Below are 8,147 nucleotides of genomic sequence, written 5' to 3' on the forward strand. Positions count from 1 at the left end.
GTTATGCGGGGCTGGTCCGGACATCTCGCGGGGCTCCGAAATTCTTGCAGTGGCCGCAATCTTCGCGCGCCAACGGCCTGTCGGCACGCAGGCGCATTGCGGTCGTACGCAGCGTCTTGACGTCGTACGCAGCGTCTTGACAGCGTACGCCTAGCGCGTGGCGTTGCGCGATGACGTCAACGCCCAACGCCGTGCGACGCCCAAATTCAGTCGGCCCGGCTCCTGCCTAGCTGATTGGTAAGCATGACGCAAATGACGTCACGTGCGAACTTAGCGCGAACTTCGCGTGAACTCCGCTTCCGTTTGGTCGCGCCAAACGCACGCCATCGCATGCAAGTGGGACAGGCCCTTTACACACACGCTAGGGACAATTCATACTTATTCCAAGCCACTTCACCTACATACCTGGACGTCTTTGGAGTGTGGGAGGAAACCGAAGATCTCGGGGAAAACCCACGCAGGTCACGGGGAGAACGTGTAAACTCCGTACAGTCAGCACCTGTAGTCAGGATCGAACCCGTGTCTCCAGCGGTGCATGTGCTGTAATGCAACAACTCTATCACCGTGCCGCCCTTATTTCATATTTCAGCCAATCTGTTGGATGGAGAATTTTGATTGACACAAAATGCTGGAGCAACTCAGTGGGACAGGCAGCATCTCTGGAGAGAAGGAACGGGTGACGTTTAGGGTCGAGACCCGTCTTCGGATGGAGAATTATTCCAGGAGGGGAAGCCGGTAATTTAGTATCTCGACTCACTTCGTGTCAGTTTATGCACAACGCCACAGCCCACAGTTTTACTTTTAGAGATACAGTGCAGAAACAGGCCGTTCGGCCCACCGAGTCCGTGCCGACTAGCAATCCCCATACACTAGCACTATCCTACACACACTAGGGACAAATTACAATTCGTACCGCAGCCAATCAACCTACAAACCTGTACGTCTTTGGAGTGCGGGAGGAAACCGAAGCACCCAGATGAAACCCAAGCTGTCACAGAGAGAACATGCAAACTCCACACAAACAGCACACCGGGTCAGGTTTGAAGCCACATGTCCAGGCCACAGATAGAGCTGATTAAATAAAAACAATAAGAATTTCCAGTATCATCCACAAACTATCTACCTCTTTGGTGACCCTCGGACTATCCTTGATCAGACATTGCTGGCTTTACCTTGCACTAAATGTTATTCCCTTATCATGTATCTGTACACTGTAAATGGATCAATTGTAATCACGTATTGTCTTTCCGCTGACTGGTTAGCGCGCAACAAAAGCTTTTCACACTGTACCTCGGTACACGTGACAATAAACTAAACTGAACAGTTCGCAAGCCCAGTGGTCAGTTTAACATGGCATGGATAAAGGGCCTGTCCCACTTGCTGATTTTTTTTTCGGCGACTGCCGACATCATTGACTGACGTATCAGGTCACCGAAAAAGTCGCGGCGTGGCGACGCATTGACACGTGGCGTTTCTTCAAGCGTTGCAACATTTTTTCTGTTGCCGTTGCATTTTGAATGTTCAAAATCTTTTGGCGATTCCGATATGACGCCGGCAGTCGCCGAAAAAATCGGCAAGTGGGACAGGCCCTTACATCATCCTGGCGACAGCACCTACACCATGCTACATCAGGCTAACCCCATTGGCATCAAGGCAATGGTCGCCAAAAAGCTTTGAACATTTCAAAACTCTGCGGCGACCAGAAAGACTCTTTGGGCGACAGGGGAGACCGTACAGGCGACACCCCGGCAACCATGTGGCGACAGCCTAGTCGCCTGTAGTCTCCTAAAAAATCACCTAAGTGGGACAGACCCTTCACAGAGCCAGAGAACCGGGTTCGGGTGCTATCTGTACGGAGTTTGTACGTTCTCCCCGTGACCTGCGCGGGTTTTCCCCGGGTGCTCCGGTTTCCTCCCACACTCCAAGGACGTACAAGTGTGTGGGTCAATTGGCTTTGGTAAAAATTGTCCCTAGTGTGAAAGATTGTGCGAGTGTAATCGTTGACTCGTTGGGCCAAAGGGACTGCCTCCCTGATGGTTCTCTGAACTGAACGAATGGACATTTGCGCGGGAAACAGCGCATGAAGGCATGACATCTTTAAAGATGTGACTGTTAATGTCTGCTCTCCGCAGACTAGCAAGGTATAAAACCAAATAGCAGAGGCATAGGCAGGGCATGTAATTCATGGCAGAGTCTGTGGGCAGGTTGAATTATTAACGGCCCCCATCTCCTTAATGAGATTTGTAAACATTCCTTTCAAAGGACAGGAAACACTTCTGGCATCCTGGCTAATATTAATTCATCACCCAGGCCCTAAAAGCAAATGATCTGTTTATTTATTTTACGGCTGTTTTTGTGGGACTTGTCCACAATTCTCAAAAGGCTGCACTTCATTGATTGTAAAGTGCATGGGGACATCCTGAAGTTATGAAAGTAGAGATATAAATGATCCTTTTAAAATTATTTTTATTCAGCTGCGCGTGTCTGGAATTTGGATGCATTAGTTTCAGTTTTAGTTTTCGAGATACGGCGCAGAAACAGGCCCTTCGGCCCGCCGGGTCCGTGCTGTCCCGCGCTCCCCACACATTAACATTAATCCTACACACACTGGGGACAATTTACATTCCTACCAAGCCAATTAACCTACAAACCTGTCCGTCTTTGGAATGTGGGAGGAAACCGAAGATCTCGGAGAAAACCCGCGCGGTCATGGGGTGAACGTGCAAACTCCGTACAGTCATCACCAAGTATAATGCACATATCACGCATGAAAGTAATTGCATCCAGATTAGTTCCAGATTGGGTGGCACGGTGGCCCAGCGGTAGAGTTGCCACCTCACAGCGCCAGAGACTCGGGTACGATACAGACTACGGGTGTTTGTCTGTATGGAGTTTGTACATTCTCCCCGTGACCTGTGAGGGGTGTTGTGTAGAATTGTGTGGAAAGGAACTGTAGATGCAGGGTTACACCAAAGATAGACACTAATGCCCCTGTCCCACTTAGGGAACCTGAACGGAAACCCCTGGAGACTTTGCGCCCCACCCAAGGTTCCCGTGCGGTTCCCGGAGGTTTTTGTCAGTCTCCCTACCTGCTTCCACTACCTGCAACCTCCGGCAACCACTTGCAACCTCCGGGAACCGCATGGATGTGGGGCGCAAAGTCTCCAGAGGTTTCCGTTCAGGTTTCCTAAGTGGGAGAGGGGCATAACTCAGTGGGCCAGGCATCATGACTGGATGGGTGTCAGGGGAGATGGGGTTGAGGGGGGAGAGTTAGGTCACCCATGATTGAATGGCAGAGTAGACTTGATGGGCCGAACAGCCTAAGTGTGCTCCTATCACTTATGAAGAAAAGGAATAAGTGACGACTCAGAGGCAAGAAGAATCTTATGAGAGGCAGAGACAGCCAGAGAGAGCGATCTTAACAAGTGTATAAAGAATATACGGTGACACTTTAAAAGGAAATTAGGAAAGCAAAGAAAGCAAAGAAGTGTCACAAACCATCACTGGCAGACAGGATTAAGACAAAACGGCACTCCCGTCGGAGTGGCCCAGCCCGAGGGAGGAACGGCACTCCCGTCGGAGTGGCCCAGCCCGAGGGAGGAACGGCACTCCCGTGAGGGCGATCCGGCTCGGGGCTGGAACGGTGCTCCGGTGGCTGGGACGGCGTTCTGGCGGCGGTGACCTGAGTCCTGGGTTCAGCTGCGGGCCAGTGGCTGCGTTCGTTGGACTGGAGGGCGGCAGCTACGACCACCCCCGGGCCGCGGTGTTTGAGCCGGCCCGTTGCGGGGTTCGGTGAGCCGCGGGACTGTTTGTACCATCACATGGTGGGGAATCGCCTCAGCGCAGAGGGAGAAGAGGAGGGAAGAGACAGTAACCCTAAGATTTTTGCCTCCACCACAGTGAGGAGGTGCTTGGAGGACTCACTGTGGTGGATGTTAATTTGTGTTTATTGTTGTTATTATTGTATGATGTATGTATGACTGCAGGCACAAAATTTTGTTCAGACCGTAAGGTCTGAATGACAATAAAGGCATTCAATTCATTCAATTCAATTCAAAGTTATTTTATAAGTACAACAACTGCAGAAGACTTGATGAAAATAGGGTGGTGTTAGTTTACGGAGTGTTCGCTGGTCGGCACGGAATCTATGGGCCGAAGGGCCTGTCTCCGAGCTGCATCTCAAAAACCTAAAGAAAGATACAGCATGGCAAGAGGCCCTTCGGCCCGCCAAGTCCACGCCTACCATCGACCACCCGTTCATACTAATTTAACGTTATCCCACTTTCTCATCCTCTCCCTGCACGCTAGGGACAATTTAAAGAGCACCAATTTACCTACAAACCCCGCACGTCTTTGGGATGTGGGAGGAAACCGAAGCACCCAGCGGGAGAACGTACTGTGTTCAGTTTTGAGTGCGTTGGGCCGAAGAGCCTGTTTGTGTTGTACGACCCTAGGTCTCTCTCTGAACCGCAATGAGATGAGATTTATTTGTGTTCGGCACAGACATTGTGGGCTGAAGGGCCTGTTCCTGTGCTGTACTGTCCTGTATTAAACTAATCTGGATGTATATATTGTTAAAAATGTTGGCTGAGGGCAAACGATTGTGGTTTGAAACCTACACACAACGCAACCCGAGTATCACTTATTCATGTTCTCCAGAGATGCTGCCTGACCCGCTGACTTAACTCCAGCATTTTGTGTCTGGTTTTTGTAAACCAGCATCTGCAGCCTCCTTGCTTTCCCACATTTCTTTAGTTTTATTCGGAGACACAGCGTGGAAACACGCCCACCGAGCCTACGCCGGCCAGCGATCACCTCGTACACCAGCGCCATTCTACACACACTGGGGACAATTTTACAGGAAGCCAATTAGCCGCCAAACGGGCACGTCTTTGGAACGTGGAAGGAAAACGGAGCGCCCGGAGGAATCCCACGCGGGTCGTCACGGGGAGAACGTACAACCTCCGTACAGGCGGCACCCGTGGTCAGGATCGAACCCGGGTCTCCGGAGTGGCGAGGCAGCAACTCTACCGCTGCGCCACCCTGCTGCCCCTATCTCTCTTATAATTTAACTTCCTATCATCTTACCATGTGCACTGAAAGGTTCAGGAAGCAAGGCTTAGAGGAAAGGGCTCGGCTGCTGTAATCTCCCCAATAAATAATAACCTCGTTAAATTTCAGTACTAATATGATTCTGTCACACATAAAAGAACTACAACAGATTGCAGGAGTATAATGAATCACAGCAGCAGTGCAGTGTCACCAGATTAATTTAGGAATGTGCTCAGCTCATTTCCAAATCCCTCGGAGAATGAGTGTAAAATGTCCCGAATAAGTGTGTAATTATGACATCTGCTTCTCTCTTAGTACCTTTTCAGAGAAAACTGACAAAGGAATAACAAGTTTAAAGACGTGTTAACACTTTGATAGCAGATGTAATTGAAATGTAACTAAAGTGCAATGAAGATAGAAATGGTTTGTCTCCACCCACCCGCCATTTTGAACCACAGTTTGGACAAGTGTGTCTTTGTTTCTCGCCGAACAACATTCGTTGCAAACGGTTGCATGGTTTTGCTTTATTGCAAGATATTAAATGGTGCATTAGTTAAAATAGGCATTGAGGAAATTATACTTAGGCGCGGCACGGTGGCGCAGGGGTAGTGTTTCTGCCTCACAGCGCCAGAGACCCACTTTCAATCCCGACTACAGGTGCTGTCTGTGCGGAGTTTGTACGTTCTGCATGTGACCTGCATGGGTTTTTCTCCGGCTGCTCCAGTTTCCTCCCGCACTCAAAAGGTGTACCGGTTTGTAGGTTAATTGGCTTCGGTAAAAATTGTAAATTGTCCCTAGTGTATGTGGGACCGTGTTAATGTGCGGGGATCGCTGGTCGGCGCAGATCCGGTGGGTGGGCCGAAGGGCCTTTTTTCCGCTATGTATCTATAAATTAAATTGAGATATGATAGATTAGGAACTGCATTTGCTGGTTAGCAAGAAAAAGACACAAAGTGCTGGAGTAACTCAGCAGATCAGGCACCATCTCTGGATCAGTAATGTTTCGATTCCCAACCTGAAACGTCACCTATCTCTGTTCTCCAGAGATGCTGCCTGACCCGCTAAGTCACTCCACCATTTCAACAGATATTATTATTTCTTTACATTCTACAGTGCCATTTGTAATATATTGAATTTAGACAATAGACAATAGGCGCAGGTGTAGGCCGTTCGGCCCTTCGAGCCAGCACTGCCATTCAATGTGATCATGGCTGATCGTCCCCAATCAGTATCCCGTTCCTGCCTTCTCCCCATATCCCCTGACTCCGCTATCTTTAAGAGCCCTATCTAGCTCTCTCTTGAACCGGCCTCCACCGCCCTCTGATGCAGAGAATTCTACAGACTCACAACTCTCTGTGTGAAAAATGTATATAGATTAAATTATTTTCACTACTAATTCGCCAAAACTACTTAATCCATCATAATATTTTTTTACTTGAGGCCACAGAACTTGGTGTGATCAGGAAATATCAAATTACAAGTACAAGTTTGTAAGTTAATTGGCTTGGTATAAAATGTAAATTGCCTCTTGCGTGTGGGATAATGTTCTGGGATCACTGGTCGGCACGGATTCGGTGGGCCGAAGGGCCTGTATCTCTAAGCTAAACTGAACTAAATTGACACAAAGCGCTGCAAGTGACTGGGCAGTCATGGTGGCGCAGCGGGAGAGTTGCTGCCTTACAGCGAATGCAGCGCCGGAGACCCGGGTTCGATCCCGACTACGGGTGCCTGTCACGTTCTCCCCGTGACCTGCGTGGGTTTTCTCCGAGATCTTCGGTTTCCTCCCACACTGCAAAGACGTGCAGGTTTGTAGGTTAATTGGCTTGGTATAAATGTAAAAATTGTCCCTAGTGGGTGTAGGATGGTGTTAATGTGCGGGGATCGCTGGTCGGCACGGACCCGGTGGGCCGAAGGGCCTGTTTCCGTGCTGTATCTCTAAACTCAGTGGGCCGGGCAGCATCTCTGGAGAGAAGGAATTGGTGGCGTTTCGGGTTAAGAACCTTCGTCAGACACTTTCCGCTCTTATGCTGCCTCCTCCTATATTTGAATCCTCGTTCCAAAATATTAAGTCTATTAAGAAACTAAACGAGAAATCATCCTCGCCTTCATTTGGTATGAAATGCATAAACAGCTGAGAAGGCAGCAGAGACCACTCTATAATCTCTTTGTCAGGCCTTTCCGCAGGCATTGCCTTATGTATTTATCACCACCTACTGCTTTCTTTTCCACGCCAGTTTTCAATCAGTCCCCATTAACGTCACGTTGCTTAACTTCAAGGGGTTGAGAACTACCACACACCTTCCGAAAATGAAGGCTAATTGTACTCGCTGTGCGACCCTCACTCAGCGACTGGCTTGAAATAGTTTGTGTCCTTCCCTCAAAGGTATATTTAACGACACAGAAGCTGTTGAGAGTTTGTGCAACAGGAAAGCCCTGCTTTAAGTGGGTATACCCTGTGTTCGTCTGTCAGTGCTGGCTTATGTCTTGCAGGCAGAAATATTGCTTGGTTGACGTGGCCACCCACCCTGTTTCCAGCTTCCCCTCAAACCCACAAGCTGCTTCAGTAGCCATAGTGAGAAGATAGTCACGAAATGCTGGAGTAACTCAGCGGGACAGGCAGCATCTCTGGGCGGCACTTCGGGTCGAGACCCTTCTTCAGACGAGTGGCCATTGTGTTTGTTGGGACTGGGGACGGGCGACTGACATGGAAATTGGAAAATCAGCAGCACCTTTGTATTCCCCAATGCCAGCTGGTGTAGATAGAGCTGCTGCCTTACAGCGCCAGAGACCCGGGTTTGATCCTGACTACGGGAGCTGTCGGTACGCTCCCCGTGACCTGCGTGGGTTTTCTCCGGGTGCTCCGATCCTCTCCCACACTCCAAAGACGTACAGGTTTGCAGGTTAATTGACATATAAAAATGCTGTCAAATCTCTAGTGTGCAGGATAGTGCTGGTGTACGTGGATTGTTGGTCGGCGTGGACTCGGTGGGCTGAAGAGCCCGTTTCCAGGAGTCCGCGCCGCCCAGTGATCCCTGCAGATCAAGACAAGACTGGTTTTGATAAGTCGCAGTATTGACATTTAGATTTTGTACTCA

The sequence above is a fragment of the Amblyraja radiata genome, chromosome 17 (assembly GCF_010909765.2).
Source record: "Amblyraja radiata isolate CabotCenter1 chromosome 17, sAmbRad1.1.pri, whole genome shotgun sequence".
NCBI lineage: Eukaryota > Metazoa > Chordata > Chondrichthyes > Rajiformes > Rajidae > Amblyraja > Amblyraja radiata.